The 19,063-nt window shown below is 35.5% G+C and overlaps 1 protein-coding gene across 9 annotated transcripts in view; it reads right to left on the reverse strand.

Annotated features, from left to right (window-relative positions):
* Positions 1 to 19,063, reverse strand: part of SOX6 (SRY-box transcription factor 6) — a 378,804-nt gene that overhangs the window by 259,879 nt on the left and 99,862 nt on the right. For 2 of the 9 annotated variants that reach the window (XM_087745617.1, XM_087745615.1), the window contains exon 1: positions 10,496 to 10,998. The exons of 2 other annotated variants lie outside the window; for them this stretch is intronic. The gene's annotated coding sequence lies outside the window, so the exon portion shown is untranslated. Of the gene's footprint in view, positions 1 to 10,495; positions 10,999 to 11,035; positions 11,060 to 19,063 lie in introns of those variants that run through there. 5 more of the 9 variants (XM_087745627.1, XM_087745622.1, XM_087745626.1 and 2 more) reach the window with 5 other exon arrangements.

Here is a 19,063-nt window from a genome sequence, read left to right on the forward strand (position 1 = left end):
TTCCCTGTAATTCTAAGAACTATGAAGTAAATTATGATTGGCATACAAACATACATCTAAATTACAACTAAAAAGTACCCAGGTTTTTAGGAAAGTTTTGAGGAGGTGATGTGATTTTAAGACTGTCATACTTTTAAGTAAATGTAGATTGACTTAAAGTAAACATTGCAGGAGGGAGCTCATGCTCTAGGCTTCACCAAGCAATCAGCAAGGCATCTGACACGCTACAGAAAACCTGCAAAATCCAGCAAATAAATCATGTAACACCCATTCAGTATCCTACAAAGCACACAGTGGGGAGCTGACACATTACTAACTGACTGTAATTTTCACAAACTGTAACATACTAAGACCTTTATGACATACATGTGGTGAAATATATTTTTATGTATTATAAACGCATATATTTTTGAAGCACGTTAATCAAGATACTTCAATTAAATCATTGTTTGTTTTCCAGTTAGTGGCATCAAAAAACGTTGATTATTACAGTAAGCAGATTTGGGAAGCACCTCCGTCTTGTGATTCCACTCTAAGAAAATCACAAGCTTTTGCTGATGAGGTAGTAGTATGTTACACTACAAAGGGACCGTTGAGCAACAGAGAAGATGATAACCTTGGGACAGGTTATTGTCCCAAAGTGGTGCTTCCCTTGAATATGAGCTTTTATATCAAATTATATTTTATACAAACTTGCTGAAAAACTGCTCTTTCAATGAAAACAAATCCATGAGGGACTATGCAGGTTCCAAGGAAGCCCTAATGCCATCCAGAAGGAAAGAACTGGAGATGATATGACACAGCCCTCAGCTTTCAACCAAAGCATCTTTCCTTTTGCCTTGGTGAAGATTTATACAGACACAAACCTCACCTGCCTCTTTCAGGAACAGCAAAAAGCAATTCTGCAAATGACAGAACATTGGCTTTTGAAGCTTTACATTGTTCTGCCACACGCAGGAATAACTTGAGGTCCCAAAGGTTCATAGTAGAAAATGGCACTTTGCCAGCTCTCATTACTGCCTGCCAACCTGTAGATAATCTTCTTGTGCTGTACTTCATCTGATACTTTCACATTTACAACCCTTTACAATACTCAGCAGTTTCTATTTAAATAAAAGTAGACAAGATTAAAAAAATAAACCTAAAGTAGAAAATACAGGCTAGATGTGAAAGCTGAGAGCATTTTCCTCTCTATTGTCCATTATTCTTTAATGTATCATTCTCTTTCTGCATGTAGGCCAAAAAAATAAATCCAATGTAAACACAAAAGGCAAATACCTTTTGAAGGCCAGGCAAATATTTGAAAAGCAAAAAAGAGATTCTGCTTTTATCTCTAGATCACTCTACAATTTAATGGTTAGTGGAGAGGGGTTTCTTTCTTCCTTCCTTTCTTGTTTTTCTTTTTCTCTTTATTTCAGGAAATGCATCAGGGGCAGGTCCACACTTCATAGCTCATAGAATGGTTATCAACCTATAAACTGTAACAATGGCATAACAAAGGTCGGATAACTATACCACATTTGTTACACAGCAGAGAGAAAAGGTGGCACTATCAAAAGGCTATAAGGCAACAAACCAATGGATTAAAAATCTTGATCCAATATTATTTTTAAACTATGAAAATTATGTGCCTGGCCTTGTGATCTGATGTATGTAATTTATAAGCAAAGTGCAGATGCCTGTATGGAACTTAACGGTCTTTATGAGGTTTCTTCAAGTTAAAGTAACACCACTCCATGGACTAGAGAGAAAGACTTGGGCCTTCAGCTATGTCAGTAGTATTAAATAGTACCATAATATAAGAAAAAAGAATATCTGCAAGCTGAAATGGTAAAGCTGTGAAACCATTACCAGTGAGCCCACAATCACGTAGCAGAAAGAGTAAACTACTGCCTATAGGGGTACATGGAACTGATTTCAAAAAGTTGATAGGTGGGAACAAAGCTCTTGAAACCGAAATGAAATACAAGCACCTTTTTTTGTCCCCTTATTACTAGTCCACGATTCTCAGGTCACAACTGAACACAAATGTACAAGCTTTCAGTGGTTCAGTAAAATGGGTTGATGCTCTCAGGCCAACAGCAAATCTTTACCAATCACACATGAATCCCATCAGTTCCTCAAGACAGATACTAGCTGGCCCTTTCATTCAGAGCAAGATCATAACATATTGTTGTAAATATATATGAAAGCTGCATAAAATGCCTCGCCTATCTTATGAGTAAATAAGCCTTTTTTTCTGCTGAGTTCTTCATGGTGTAACCTTTCATGAAACATAAATTGAGAACAAAAACTCTGTAACTTCATATAATGAGAACCAGTGCTTTCTTAAATTGTATGCAAAAATAAATTAAATTATCTTATAAGTAAAATAAAGCAATCAATGGTAATGTTATTAAAAATATTGATGCGTTAAGGTAAGAATTTTTTTATAGCAATAACTACAGAAAAAAAAAAAGCTATACCCTTTAGTTTATTGCTTGCTTAGAGCAGCAAGAAAAGAATAACAAGGACAAAAGAGCAGAATATACTGTTCAGAAAAAAGGGAGAGTTCTGTCTTAGGGCTCCATAATAAAATATGTTTTAAGTCTTAGCCTCTGTATATGAGATGGTATTAAGTATATAAACTGTTAGGTAAAACTTTCAGCTTAGTTAGTTAGCTAGTGAGAGTGAAATTTGTTACATCAAAAGGACAGCATTTGGTAGTTTGCCCCAAAATCGGTTTCTGTAATAAGGTAAACGGTATAATCAATGGCCAACATGATTCTCACTCAGTTACCCACGCTCTTAGATCTTCTCCTATACAGATAAAATTTCCTGAGAAGGAAATGTATGTGTTCAGATTCTTCATTCTGTATTTCTATATTGTATCTTATACTCATCAACAGCTGATGTATGATATAACATGCTATAACACTTTCTAATATGTGATTTTCAACCTGCAAATGTTCTTCTAAACACTAATATAAAATTACTGTGTAACAAAGGATTACATTTCTCTAAATTTTCAGCTAATTTCTCTTGTGATTATGGACTGATAGAGGTTATTTAAGGGCCACCTACTAGAAGACTTTAAAAAAAAATGTATGAATAAATATATCTCAGCAAAAAGGTCACTGCCGAATATAAACAAAAAGAAGTGACTTTGGGGATGATCACCTGTCCACTGACTTCAATGGTGTAAGAAAACATTTTATATATGTTCAAGCTGTAAAGTATGTGTACTTTATTAGCTTTTATTTGACAGAAAAGTGATAAACACTCCTTCTAACTAAAGAGGTTTGATTGGCAAAGTAGGATTAAAACTTGAAAACAGAATTAATACTTGATTATGCTTGTAGATTTATAGATAAAAGCTATAAAAAATAAAAATCTATTTTCTAGCATAAAAAAAAAAACCTAATTAAGCACCTGAAAGCTATTTTGATTAGGTTCATTTTCAGTTTTCACAATATAACATCACATTAAAATATTACGGTATTTCACAGGAGAAGGCAACAGAAACAATGAGAAAAGGAATTATATTCCAGACTACCACATAAATTAGGGGACACCAGCCCTTCATGGTGAGATTTATCAAGATCATGAGCCTGGTACTACTACAGACATTGCCAGGAAACTGATTTTCTTATGCCTTTTCCCTTGAAGCCCTTGTAAAAAAAAATCAAGTTGGCAAAGAACATTGGTATGATCTCTATAATCTCTAAAAGCAATTTTATAAATATCTTAGGTAATAAGTAAACACGTACAATGTCCAATTCTCTATCTGCTTTATATTAGAAATCCTGAAAGTGCAAGGTTGAACATTGGGATGGTTACAGGTCTATAGCTATGCTAGAACTGACCCATGCATTTCATAAGTAAAACTGCTAACAATAGCCTGGAAGACTCATAAGCATTCTAATCTACTACTGATTTTATCAATAAATTCTCAAGATATTTTCTGATAGTGTATTACTCCTCTAAATTCTAGAACATCATCTCTGAAAGCAGAATGATTTATAAGACAGACAATATATATAAGGAAGTGTGAAGTTTTGTACCTAATATTAATATGAAAATTATATAGGGCATTACTATGCATATGTACATAAATGACCATTGGACAGATGCATATGTATGTTCACATACATGTATATGCAAATACATATACATATTTGCATATGCAGAAATACATATAAATAAAGGACAAAATGGACTTGTATGCGTGTATGTATGTGTGTGTATGCCTATATACACACATACATAAATATGTAGATAAAAAGATCTATAACCTGCATATAACTATATGTTGTTTAAACAGACACACACATACATAATATGGAAGGAATTCACTAAGCTAATTGTTACTAATGAGGACTACAATAACTGATGTAGTGTATCATATTGCAGGATCACAGTGTTTGCTCACAAATTTTCTAACGCATGGATCACTTCCTAGTCTGGGTCTAAAAACCACAATACAGGTATACAAAGTATGTATTTTTACTAACAATAAATATTATTTTTTCTGTCAATTGCTTACTGTGTGGTTCAGTCTCTCTAGACTTGGTTGGTATCAGTCAAACCATTTGGTATGGTTTTAATAATTTACGAAGATGTATTCAGATATACGGGCACATTTTTTAAACTAAAACAGTTGCTGCACTGCTGGAGCTGCAGAAGTAAAACCAGAACATCACCACAGATGAATTAAAATTCAACTAAAAATTAGTTGTGTTTCACTAGTACAGGTGAAGTGAAGTAAATCATTCTTCCTACATATGCCTTATGCTGTTGAAAGTGTGCAGGCAATCTTGTTTCTACAACTTCTATGATCATCTACCACCTCAGGCATGTTGATTGTACCCTTAAAGGCTAATGGTGTGATAGTGCAAAAAACATTCAGAAAAAGGCTCAATAATTTATTTGCTGGCACCAAGCTTCCTTTCTAATTTATTCCCTGAAAACATCGGTTTTAGGAAAATGGGAAAATTATGTTTCTCATACAATGCAGAAATTATTATTAATACTAGCAGATGAAGCAGTCACTTCTTATTCTTTACTTTCTTTGGTTGCTACAAACAGCTAAAAGCAGATAGTAGAAGACAAAGGACACAGTAACTCTGGATTACATGTCACAGCTGTAGGGTGCAAGAGAGAATAACCCTAATGAAGTCCATACACGACTTTCAGAACTATATCAGTATAGTTCAAAGCAGAATCTGATCCTCCCCGAAACAAAAAACTGCTATTACTAATTATTGTTTTAGTTGACTTCGACATCAATTCCAAAATTTATCTCTTTCTTTGAAACAGGAAGTCTAGGCAAGTATGCACTGAATGCCTAGATCTGAATCCTGACAAGCAAGGGAGGCTTATTATTCTCTTTCTTATAACATAGCAGCTCCCTTCCTAATAGGAATATAAAACAAAACAATGTTTCTCTCCTGCAGGGTTTTATTTGGCTTTTACATTAAACAACGCTCTAGATTAGCAATCAGGTTTACCAGAGGGTTGTCATGGGGTCACTAGCAGCTACTTTGTTTTCCCTCAAACCTGTGCTCTGAAACGTGATGATGGCATTAAATGGACTACAACTGATGGGAAAAGTAGAAAGAAGAAAGGATAATCAACAACATACTAAAAATATTTCTTTCAAAGAAAAAGCAGTCTATTGAAAAATCACAGACATGAAAGATTCAGCGCTAGTAAACTATATATATTACCTCAATAAATGCTAAAAGCTTACCCCGGTAAAGGAACAGGGACATACGCGATTTAGCTCACTTTTTCATGCAAAAATTGGGATGTATGCTTATACATATGGCTTTTTTTAAATCCAAGTTAATAGGGAAGTAGAACAAATGTCTTTAAATTGGAATTAAACAAGTACGGTCATGATGAAAAGTCTGTTTTGAAAAAAGATGAACATAAACAGTTAGGATTTGCCTGCTGCAATTCTCACTAACGTTTAAATAGATGATTCTCCCACTGTAAAATGACAGGAAACTTGCACATGCACATAAACTACTAGACAGCAGACCAATGTTATATATTATTTACATTATCCATCCCCGCCCAGAGGTAGAAAGGCCAAAAGGATGTCACTGAGTAGTAGTGGCATCTGTGCATTATAGCTGCTGCTGAAGTGCCCAGCTTTGGCCTTCTCCCAGCGCAATGGAGTTTGGTTGGTTTGACCTATTTACGCAGAAGCACCCTGACAAATCGCCTCTCTGTTCTGAATACTACTGTTTGCCTCCTACACTGAACACCTGCACATCACAATCTCATCAGTCTGGTTAGTAAAACAGACCCATTTGTGGGACAACAGTCAATCTACTGTCCTTTGGCTCTCACAAACTTGGGTGAATACAGTTTTAGAGCAAATTTGCTGTGGGTTTCGTTTGTTTGTTTTTGTGGTTTTTTTACTACAATTAAAACATTTGGTCTAAAGGCTCCAGAATAATTAAAAACTGCACAAATACTGATTTGTACTATCTTTGGAAGAAATACCGACAGATTCTCCACTAGCAGCTACAAAAATACAACCAAAGCCTGTGTAGTAAAGACAGTCAGGGATTACATTTTACAGTTCTATGGATGTTATGTACTATCATCCACTACTATCACAGAACTGTATTCAGATAGTGAAAAATGACATGCTTGATTGCTCCAGAATTTAGTAGCTGAAAATAATGTGTCTTCGAGAAACACACTTTTTCATGAGTATGTCTTTTTAAAAACACTATTGAAATATGTTGGATGTAATAAGGAACACATGTAACTCCTACTTCTGATAAGGAAAAAAAGGAAAGAAAAAAATGTTTTCCTCTAGCAGCACATGATTCAATTAACTCTTCAAGCTCCTCTCTCTTTGCAGCTGTTTAAAATATAATTATTTTCCATAAGACAGTAAAAATGCTAGTCCCAAAGGCAAAATGAAGTCTCACAAGATTTCTCTCTACATTATCAGAGATAGATCAAGTGCTAATAACCACCTATGTACCTAATTGGCAGTTTTGAAAAACAGAGCACTTAGCAGCTTGCACTGAAACCAAAACCCACAAGACACTAGGCCTGTTTTATTCAGGTGTTTGACTAGGTAGGTTTCTTTTTTTTTTTTTTCCAATTCTAACATTTTACAATTTATTTTCTTCTAGAAGGAGAGTTCTAATGTTTCTATATTCTCTCTTTAATATCTTGTAGAGATAGACGCCTATATGCAAAGTCACGAGTTCATCCTGGATTTATCCTTTTTTCATGACACAACCTTGTAATGTTACATCCGACCACTCTAAGCTGCTGATGCTCCGTAAGGACTCCGTAAAAGCCGGAGTTGTTCATGAGCTCTTTTGGTAATATAACAGCCTGAAGCACAGCTAAGCACCAGCTGCACCATATTTATCTACTTGTTTATGAAAGAGTTTCCCCCTCATTGTGTGGATAACTGACCTTAGCCATGGCTAATAAGACATGAGCTTCCTTGAACTATGCAGCTTTACACTGAATCTTATAAAATACTTCAGTGTTATCCATATAGCCTCACTGAGCTCCTAATGAACTGAAACACATTCTCTCTCTCCAGTGCTGTCATCACAAACAAGGTGTGGTCCAAGGAACAAAAATAACCTGGCCCAACCTTTGCTTTGGCCATCTGCTTCTGTAGACAAGCTTCTTGCTGGCTACCACCAGGTTTTTATAAAGTAGAGAATCAAGCGACGTATAGATATTTATGCTCCACCCTACACATCATCTCATCTTACTGTCCCAACCATGTAGTGACAAGAATGCCTTGCTTGCTGCAGGCTAACTGCTTCAGCAGCCTCCCCTAAATTACAGCTGTTTCCAGATGTATGTCTAGTTAGTCAGACACCTCTAGAAATTCATCACTTCTCAACCTTAAGCCTTTAAACAGGCTGGGAGCTACACAGTTGGCATTGAAGAAAATGCAACAATTTTACTTAACATGAAAACCCTGCTCAGTCAAGCTAGTTCCACTAAATCAGATGATGTTCTTATCAATCTATTCCAGACATGTCCAACTTTTTTTTGTTGTTGTTTTTTTTTTTTTTAATATGCAACTGAGAAGCTACAACTGGCACAAAAGCAAGGGTCATGTCAGCAAAGAGCCATGCTGAACTGACTTGGTAGGGGGACTTTTTTCACAGGTTATAGTATGATGTTGTTGAATTTGAAACAAGTCACTGGAATGGGCACAAAAAGACAGTTTCTGCTTGATTGTTTTTTCCATTTTTAATTTAAGAGTATTACTTTTATCGCAGTTGATTTAAATTATAATAATTAAATAACAGCTAATTTACACTGGCTTACAGCTGGGGGGGTTCAAGACTGTTTCTTTTCAGTTGCCGGCAGTATTTGATGATTTAGGATTCTGCCAATAAGCTAATATGTACAATAAATTTTAAAATTATTATTAAAGTCTAACAGTTGAATGAGTACAGTGCAAGAGCTCAGATGTCAACTACATACACATACAAAATGCAATAAATGCTGAAATACTACTTAAAAATCCAACCAATTTGTCTAATTTGTGGGTTAGTACACACATAAGTAATACAGTCACCTTAATCATTCCAAATAAGCATACAGTGAATTTCATTTTGTTTCCCGCCCCCCCCCCCCCCAACAGCACTACACTAGTTGTTCCTGATGATGTTCCAAGCAGAGCATTCCAAAGAGTCACTCGTGCAGGAAAACAGTTGAGCTAAACTCAGTTGCCAGCTCTTTTCTAATTTTAAGTTTAGCTTTCCCATTCTGAAGCAAGTGTTCTTCCCCAATACTAGTTAAAAGAGCTTATCTAATTTAACTTTCATTTTTTCCTTAAACATCTGGGAAATTTCATTTCTCTAATCAGTTTCCTACTTTCCTCCACTAATTACAATCTTGTTTTTTCTATGTATATCATTTCCTGTGTGATAATTTTTTCATCATTGGTTTTCTTGCTCTTTATGTATTTCCTAGATGCTGGTGTTCAAATTCAGGCAAAGCACCTTATTTGTGTTGTCCCCATTTTCCTTAAAAATATTCAGATATAATGTGCCACAAGAAGTTATTTGCCTCTCTGTATATCTGAATATTTAGCATAGCTTCCAAAATGCTATCATTTGTTGCCCTGATAGCTCCATCTTCAGCAAATTCTAGGATTTTAATTTACTCTAACGTGATGAGCTGCCCTTCAGAAAAATTGGCCACCAGCTGTCTCTCTGCTGGAGTAGGCCAAAGTCACACGCAAAACAATGAAGTCTGTCAAATGCCACTTCTCCGTTTCACTTTCCTCACTGCTTGTTCTTCCCTTCTTTCCATTTCTCCTTTGCCCTATGCCATATCTTAATCCCATTCTCAAAATCAAAAGGTTTCTTCCTTTCTTTATGACTCGTGAAAGGTTACCACGTAGAACTAAATTGCTACAGGGGCTCAGCCTTCAGATTTGGGTTACTTTCCGGTTTTATCTGTATTTTCATTCCTGTATCACCACAATCCCTTTCATGTAGCCTTCAGGCCATTTCATAGATATAGGCTAAAATCTGGAGATGGTAAACTCTTTTCCACCAAGACAGATACTGTAGTAACATCATATGCATATTGAGTCCCACTCTACAAGCAAATCAGGATTTTTTTAAAAGCTACTAATTTAAATAACAGCACACAAGTTTGGAAAAGTCATTAAATACTGTATACAGACTTTCTAATTTCTACAGTATTAGACCATTATTTAAAAGATTTTACAACTCATATAATAAACTAAATAGTGAAGACTACATTGAAAAAATAAATGTTTATCATACTTATTGATTAGTATCAGCAGCACAAACATAGACAAATTTCAAAGTTTTCCCAAGACAGAGATTTGAGTCTTTAGAAAATTACCAAACTTATAAGAAGATTATGTTCAACTGATCTAATAGTTTGGTTTGCATTTCTCTATATAAACACAGTGGTATGTTTACCAAACATCCATTTCCTTCTAACCCCAGATCATAGATTTTTGAAATCCCACCAAAAAAAGTTTTTTAATGAACACAAACGTGTTCACGGTATCAAAACAAACTTGAATAAATCATTCATACAGGGTGAAAACTGAACTCTAATAACGCTGTGAATGAAAGAGCTCTGCAACATAAAAGTTTCCATAAAACTCCACAATATGTTCAAGCACAACTAAAGACAGACTTACATAATATATTAGGTTGCAATTGCAAAGGACTCTTCAGGTTTTGTAATCAGTTCTCACACTTAACCACAAACCAGTAAAGAATTGTTACAATATTTCACAGTTACATACATTGCATAGCTTAGAAATATATCTTCTTACCAAAGTTAACACACAATTTTAATTTCTTTCATTCATTTGAGGAAACTGAGGATCAACATATGCTGTTTCATATGCTGATAGTTTAAGTAAATCACCAAAGATTCTTTTTAAAACTAAACTCTCTTACAATGAAAAACAGCAAGAAAAGACTTTATTCCTTTGAGAAGATGTCTAGCTTACCTGGCTTTGCCATTCCACACCGACAGCCTGAACAATATTATCAGCTCTTCAGGTACTAATTCTTGCTAACTGGAAGGATATTTTCTCTCTTGCTGGATTAATAATCAACTTTCCTGATAGTTCATTTGTAATTCTCTGCTGGTTAACCCTTTGCAGGGCTCCCATTTTGAACTAAGCAGCCTACACTGTTCAGCTCATTTTAATACAAAAATAACAAAACACATGATAGTACATACATGACAATTAAATAAAGAGCTAAAGAGAAAGTTTATGAATAGATTATTTTAAAAAACTAAAAGCTTATAAATACTTAAAATAAGACTTTCTTTCTCTTAAAGACTCTACTTACTAAACCTAAGAGCCAGTAAAGCAATGCATCAACAAACTGAAAGTTGTAAAGTCCAATGGCTCATACGACAGCACGCTCCCATGAAGCTACGGCTCAACCTCTCATCTTCGGTGTACGTGTAAATATGGCACATGCCTGCTGAATTCTGAAAATAACATCTTTTATTATTGAATAGTGTGCTGAGAAATTACCACAGTTATCAGTCTGCGCAAGGCCGTCCATCTGTGTTGTCAGAAAGCAAGAGCAAGAGTGGCCCCGAGTAAAAATGAGATAAGAGAGGCCCAGAATAGCTAAAAAGGGGAGTTCATATAAGGTCAGAACAGTTTAAGATGGGATACCTAAAAATTACATGTAATTTTATTTTTCAAAGGTAATAGTAATAAATTACATACATTTAATCAGTTTCATAAGAATTTAATACATTTTGGCAGCTCTGTTGTGAAATGAGTAAAAAGATTATAAAACAAACCCGTTAAAGGGGTTTAGAGATCTAGTATAGGAGGGCGAAACATTCTGGAAATCCTGACCTAAAGAAACTAGTCTTTGTTTGGGGGATATAAGATGGACCTTGGGATGTGCTTTGATCGCGAACAGAGGGGAGAGGAAGAGAAAAATAAACTTGTTGCATGGACGACTGAGGCATAATGCTACAAAAATGGAGAATCATAAGAAAGGCTTTTTTTTTTCTTCCCCCTGGAAAATAATGATGGGATTTTGGATGCTCTAGGAAAAAGATAAGAGATGACAGTTCTATTCACTAACAGAAATGCTTTCCTGGTAAATTGTGCTAGAGCTGTTTTATTAAATAATACTGCAGTACTTTTGTTTTTCCTTAGACAAAGGGACAGAGTCTCCAAAAGTTACTGCATAGCATGGAAGAGACTTATCTGTTTCCCTTTGCATAAGAGCAGTCCTATAGCAAATCTATTTTTACACAGCTGTAGGTCTCTGCTCTCTGTCTACTGCTCTCTCTCTTCTATAGCACCTAATACAGTTTGCTGTAAACTTCCTATGACACGTGCTGTAGAATTTATGATAAAATGCTATAAAGTGTTGAAGCAAATTTATTTCATATTTATAGTTAATTTTATTCTGTGTGTGTTTGAAGGAAAACCTTTTAAGAACACCAATAATGCGAGAAAGCTACAACAACTAAATTTATTGTTAAGTATCACATCAGTGGTACTCCTGGGGGCTCCTCTCCATGGGAAGAAAGCTTAAACAACATTTTCTAACACATTGGATTGCTTCCCAGAGAAGTGATGGCCTACAGAGGCAGTGCTGAACAAAGCAGGCTGGAATAGTAAGTCAGTAAACAAGCCTTTTCAGAGGATGGTCACAAATAAGTGCAACTTTGTTTAATAAAGGCAAATTATAGTTATCTTTTGTTCTTTAGAAGGTGCATTATCTTTCTCTCCTGTTCCACCTGACTAGACTGGTGGTATCTCTTCTATCACCTGACTGAGTGGTTGGCTGGAAATAATGGGACAAAACAATCCACTATTGTTACAAGAGACAATGACCTTTCATGTCCTTGGAGCTCGCCATGACCTTTCATCTTTCCTATCCTCCAATGGTCTCTCCTAACAACTAAAACTACACCCGGTTAGGCTGAATTCCAGATTGTCATAAAAAGCCCCGTCCTTTCGAAACAAAACCAATTTTTACACCAAGGTGGAGGAGAAACACAGGTCCATTGTTCCCGCACAGATGGAAGTTAGAGTTACTAAGGCAACAGCTCTAATCCCCCTTTTTACCACCTTTTTCACATCATTGGCCTATCAAGTGTGCTACCTTTTAACTCATAAGCTCAAAAGCTGGTAGTCTAACTGACTGCCCTAATTAGCTACGATTTTCACAGTACAGACAACATGATGAGCTAATCGAAATTTGCAAGATAATGACGTACCTCCAGCAAATATTCCTCCTCCTGAGGCCCAGTCTTAGAATAACAATAATGAGACCATTATTAGAGGAGGGCATTAAAATGCTGCACTGCTGCTAAACAGAGAACTTAATTGTTCTGGTCTTGTCCATTGAATCAACAACCTATTGTTGTGGACTTGAAAAATAAAGGACTGGAGAATGGGTGCCATAATGATTGGTCTGTGCTGCCATACCAGCACTCTGTAGAATTGTTTTCCTTTTGAAACTCTTGATGGACTAGTAGTTTTGTTTAAAAGTAATATAAAAGGCAATTGTCTGGATAAAAAGTCCTATTTATTGAAATCTTTAGAAGCCGTTGCATGGATTTGTTCATGACCCCCAAGATAAAAACATAGGGACCATAATAATGCTATTTGTAGAGACCACTGCTTGTAGTGACACTAGATAACACTGTCCTGTCTAGCTACTGCGAAAGGAAGGAAGGCATTTCCTTTGCAGACAGAAATCATGACAGAAGGTCAAATAGTGGACAGACCCAATTCATCTGTAAAAAGAAAGATGTTTCATTAAAAAAAAAAAAAGAATGACCTAATATATTTGGTCATCATTTAGAATTCTGGGGTTAGATCAAACTGATAAAGGTATGCCTAAGTCAGTCACAACACAGGACTTTTTTGTTTGGTTAGTTGGATAGATATTAAAAATGATAGACCTTGTATTTTTTTCACCTCTTCTATAGAACTAAACCCTAAACTTTGTAGTTGGGCAACTGAATAATATACATTGAGATGTAGTGACTCAACTGATGTATATTGTAACATACTGTTATCTTAGGATATTCTTCATTTAAAATTGGAACTAGGAGGAAGAGATATCTAAAACCTCTGGAATGTCTTTTAATCTTTTTTTTTTTATTGATAAAAAAGTAAAATCTACAGCTTTTCACAAAATGCTTAAGATAATCATGATCTTGAGAAAAAAAATATTCTCCCAAATAAAAATCATAGTTTTATTACATCAAATCATTGTTAAATAACACTATCCTGGATTCCTCTCGTCTTTCATTGCAATAGAATAGTTGAAAACATATAAGCAATAATGGATTTACACTTTGGAACAGAAATTAAAATCATGCCTTATTGTACTTTTTATAGTTACCTCTCAATGCATCTTTCTGTATACAAATTGCTCAAAAATAAACTATGACTGTTGGTTAATATAAACAATCAGAAACAATAGAATTTGGGCTTGCAAGAGTACCCATTGGTACTTTGCTATTTATTTCAGTGGGAAAAAGTTTAGGTTTTAATTTTTCTTATTCTTATCAACATATTGTAAATCAAAATGAGAAAAAAAGTGTGAAAAGGAATAAAAGGGGGAAGAAAACTTAAAGTTAAAGGTTAACCCAAAAGGCATTTTCAGCAGTCCTTAAAAATGCTTGCATAATGTGAAGTTGTGTTGCATGTGCTCACAGAACACATTTTCTTTAAACTCAGGGTCTTTTCTGTTGCAAATTGAAAAATGCCTAATATAAAGAAGTATTAAATTGTAAATAAGACCTCTTGCTTCATTCAATCCATGCTTTGCTTCATTTATCTTCATCTTGTTAGGCTAAATTAATTAACAATCTCTGTGTTGCACACTTTCTCTTTTCATTACATCAAATAATGGCCTGGATATGGGAGAAAACCCTCACCACAGGGATCTTGAAACACTACCTTGAGGAAGAGTCTCTTACCTATCCTGATTTTTTGAGAAATAAAAATATTTTTAAATCAGAGGCTTGCAATAAATCATGTTTACAATTTGTAAGCCACAAGTATTAAAAAAAAAAGTACCTAAATTCATCAGCAGTTTTATTCAATGCTTTATTTAATACTAAAAAACTGCACTTGAATACCATTTCTGGCCAACTGTGTATACAGTCCCAAACATATTAATGTGTCAAATTACTCAAACCAAGTTGCTGTACTATTTGCCTGTGAATGTTCTGTATATAATTAATTGGATGTCTGGGACAGTTTCATTGGTAAATCTGGTTATTTTAATACTGTAATGAGGAGCAATATGCTAAACTATTAGGCAAGTTTTCTTCCTTTAACCTACATTATGGCATCTAGAGCAAAAGGACAAAACAGTAAAGCCTTTTTTAATCTCACCCTGATCAAACAACCCTCTTTCTCCAATCACAGCTTTGTGCGTGATATCTTTCTGCTAGTGTTTCTTATTTAATTAAAACAGACACTGACAGAAGGACATGGATTAGGACTGTAATGATGCATTTACTTAGATTAATCGGAGGCTCCTTTTGGAGTAATGGCTTAAACAAAGAACAAAAGGAAATTGTTATGAAACAGCCTTTTATCCCAGGCAAAGGTCACATTATGAGGTTTTTAATTTTGTCAGCCTCTGTTATATTGGGCCTTGCTACTGGAACATGAGAAGTGCTTCTCTCCCCCGAGCCAAGCCAGTTATTATAATACAGCCATTAAAGCTGCAAATTAAAATGTCTGATTTTAAAACAGGTTGCTTAGCTTTCAAAACCCTCTAATTAGCATGTTGTGCATTGTTGTGAAGGAAAGAAACCTAAAATGCTAATGACCTGCTGCCAGGTGACCACACTGCTGTGCAAAATAATACAGACCCTTTCAAGCAGTAGTAATAATAATAATAATAATAATACTACCCAGCCCTTATGAATTACCCAACTCCAGGTCTACTCTGCACCACATGTGCTTAAAGAAACAAGCGTGCATCCAGCCAAAGATCAGAGTTCAGTAATCAGCACAAGAGATTGTTGTATGTTAACTGGAAAGAAGTCTGTGCTCATTCAGAAACTGTAACGAAAGAGAAAAACATTTGAAACCACCATGGGCCAGGTGATACTTGGACCAGGCACAGAGCAAAGCACGGAATAGAAAATTCTTACTCTCTCAGACAGAAACTACAGATACACTTCTGTAAATCTCAAAAGAGCCAGCCCCAAGTTGCTGTGATAAATTCTGCTTCTGCGCTTTGTTCACAAAAAGGCAATAATGCATTAAAAGATCCCAAATACAGGTACATTTTTGTCCTTTCTCAGTTTACCGTTCATTGTAACAAGTTTATTGAACACACAAAATTAAGCTAGAGCTGCCAAATCTCAAAATTTTTCCTCAAGTTATTTTCTTAAAATATGCTACAGGAGGAAGTCTGACAATGAGACTTCAAAGACTCAAACCAAATAGAAAAAATTTTCTTAAACCTCATGGTACTTGAAGCTCTGTTTTTTGAATACTTGACTTATAGCAAACTCACTCACTTCACACAAAATTTCAAAAGAAAAGAACTCTCATCTCCCGGTGACAAAATGTATCATAAATTACTTCCTTTTTTGAAATTGTAGCTGCAAAAATATTGATTAGTCTCCTGCACCACCTAAACTGTACACAGAACCAATCCTCCTCCAGTCACAGAGTCCACACCTCTGACAAGCTGAAATGTCACACAGTACGTAGAGGCACACAACCTGATATCAACGAAGAAGCAAAACCTTGCTGACAGTGCCAAGCTAGGTCCAAACAGCAGCAGCAGCAGAGGCTGCTGTTCAGCACCACAAAGAATACCTTCCTGAAAAGTCTGGAGTAATTAGCTGGGCAGTCAAGATTAACCCCACTTGACCTGTTTTTTACCAACAGTTAAGAAAAAAGGCTTTCTCTGTAACTTGATGTCTTTGCCATAAAGATCCTGGTCCAACCCCTTCCAAACATACCAGCATAGCATGACAGCATTCTTCTGAGGTCACAGCAGTAGGAAGTTGGATGAGATGTTGAGAAGCTGTGCTGGACGATGTCTGCTCATTCGCAGAAGTCTCCCACCCTTCAAGTGATCCCTAATTGACCAGTAAGGGACAAAAATGACTGCAAAGGGGATTTTCAATCATTTTTAGTCCCTTATTGCATTATGTTTTACTTAAAAGTTCATCAGTCCAGAGACAAGGTACCATGTGATTCCAAATCCCAATGCCCACCACTACTCAATGGAAAGCAAAATGCAATTCTTCTCCAGATAAATTACAAACCAGCCAGGTTAAGCAAATTACGATATATAAAGGACTATGGGTGTGGTTTCGTCTCAAACCCATGTGTCAACACTCTGTATTGCTTGTCTCTATTTTACACAGTACAGGCCAGATTCTGCCACGTTGTGGCCACTACACTCCCTCACAGTATAGTCCTGATCCTGAAAAAAATTTGACAACTTGCCCTTGAAAACATTAACACAATTACATGCAAGTCACTGAAATGACCTACGTAAAAAGGGAAAATACACCTATTTCCAAAATAGTAATTTCAATTTACTTTACTTAACACTCAAACACCTGAGCTGCTTAAAGGGTGGCAGACAAATTCTGGCAGACGAAGTGTTAACAATAAAATTAACTACGTAGTAGCATTCTACCTGGTTAAAAATATGCTGAACTTCACAATAGTCTTCTACAACTTCGAGATATCACTGTCAGCAGCCAGTACCACCATTTATTTATTTATTTAAACTTAACTCTGTTCTGCCAAGATAATCACATCTTAAGATATGAGAACCTGTTTTCACAGACACATGTATCATCCACTAGTGTTCCTTGGCTGCCTCTTAGTTGTTATTTTTTCCTGAATAAGACCACCTCTGTGAGACAGAAAACACACTGCTAAGTTTATTTATAAAAAAATACGCTAACATCTAATGAAAAACAGACTTTGTGCAAAGTGATAGGTGGCTCTATCCTTTAAAACTCAGTGTCAGGAAATTACCATTATTTTCATTTGTGGCCATGCACATACTATGTTTGTAGAATTCATCCTAACAGTGTATTTTAAAGGCATCCTCTGATGGCTAAGGCATTGATATGCACAATGCAAATACACCATTTCCCAAAAGTTCTATTTGTTCCTTAAAATATATGAAATATGCCAATGCTGTTTTAGTGAACAAGTAATAAAATCTGCATTAGTATCCGACACAGAATGTGAATTCATGCTTTAAGATCAGAGCTGCTTAGATAGCAAATTATCTGCATCATTTCACATCTACCAGCTAGAGAGCTGTCCAGGTACAGTCTGTATACAGTCAGAATTAGAACAACCAGTGCCTACATGAATACAGTACTTTGTGTCCTGCGGTTTTTGCTGAATATCCATGTAGTACATAGAAATATATGTAAAAGAACAACTGTAATCCCAAGCAAAAGTCACAATATGCTCTGCACTGATGAATAAAATGTATTTCTAGGAAAAAAAAAATCAAGCCATTGAGATTTCACGCATAATAATGTAAGCATATTTGACCCAAAGACAAGAAGGAAAAGAAAGTCAGTTCCTTCTAAATATTTTTTTTTACTCAAGTAGCCCCACAGATTAGTGTGTTTTTTATATATGCATATATATATATGTATAAAATTGAACCTGTATAATATGGAAATATATATACATAATGAAACCCAGTCCTCTTCTTCAAATGACCAGCTTGTGCCCCCCAACCACTAGCACTGATTATACAGAACAGCAATTTTCTCTATCTTTATATACTGTGAAACAAGAATAGTTCTTATCTCTGAGCACCAGTAACAGCTCTTTAGGTTTGTCCCATTATGCACAACCTATCTCAGTTTTTTCCATGTATCCTTCTCTACAGGTTCTCCACGTGCTATTCCACCTGGTCAGTCCATACTGGTATCACTGTATGCACAGCTTTGTATATCTGTGAGATGAGAGAGAGCAGAGCTGTCTGCTCTTTGGGTTTCCAAAAGACTGCATTTAGGCCATACAAAGTAACTCTTTTTCAGCCCTAAGAACTACAGGAACAAGCAACATACATATTTGAATTCAAGTCACTTATCAGGTTACCACATTCACTACTAGAAATTCTTATTACTGTTTAACGCTTCTTGCAATCCTACGTATCCCATCTCATTCCAAAACTTCGTTCCCATCGGATCTGTGATATAATGTACAAAACAGTGTTCAAATCCCTTATAAATTTCTTATTTGGTTTTGGAACTGTTACCCCTGTGAACATACCATTGAACTTTTGACCTAACATCTTAAACTCTCTTTGCAACTGGAGTCTTCATATTTTCATTTCTGCTAATTTTTTTAGTCCTGAAGATAAAATAGATAAACGATGGAACAAAAATCACACAAGCAGTCAACTCCACTCTTCTGGCTATTATCACTTGATTTCAATAAATGATAGGGCTATTATATTCCAAACTGTCTTCTGCAAGAGAATACTGATCTATGCAATTCATCACTGATTTTATAGTGAGAGTCAGAAATTAAGTTGATAAACTATTTCAT

The sequence above is a fragment of the Nipponia nippon genome, unplaced genomic scaffold (genome assembly GCF_047370975.1).
Source record: "Nipponia nippon isolate SJK-2023a ecotype South Korea unplaced genomic scaffold, ASM4737097v1 scaffold_10, whole genome shotgun sequence".
Lineage (NCBI taxonomy): Eukaryota > Metazoa > Chordata > Aves > Pelecaniformes > Threskiornithidae > Nipponia > Nipponia nippon.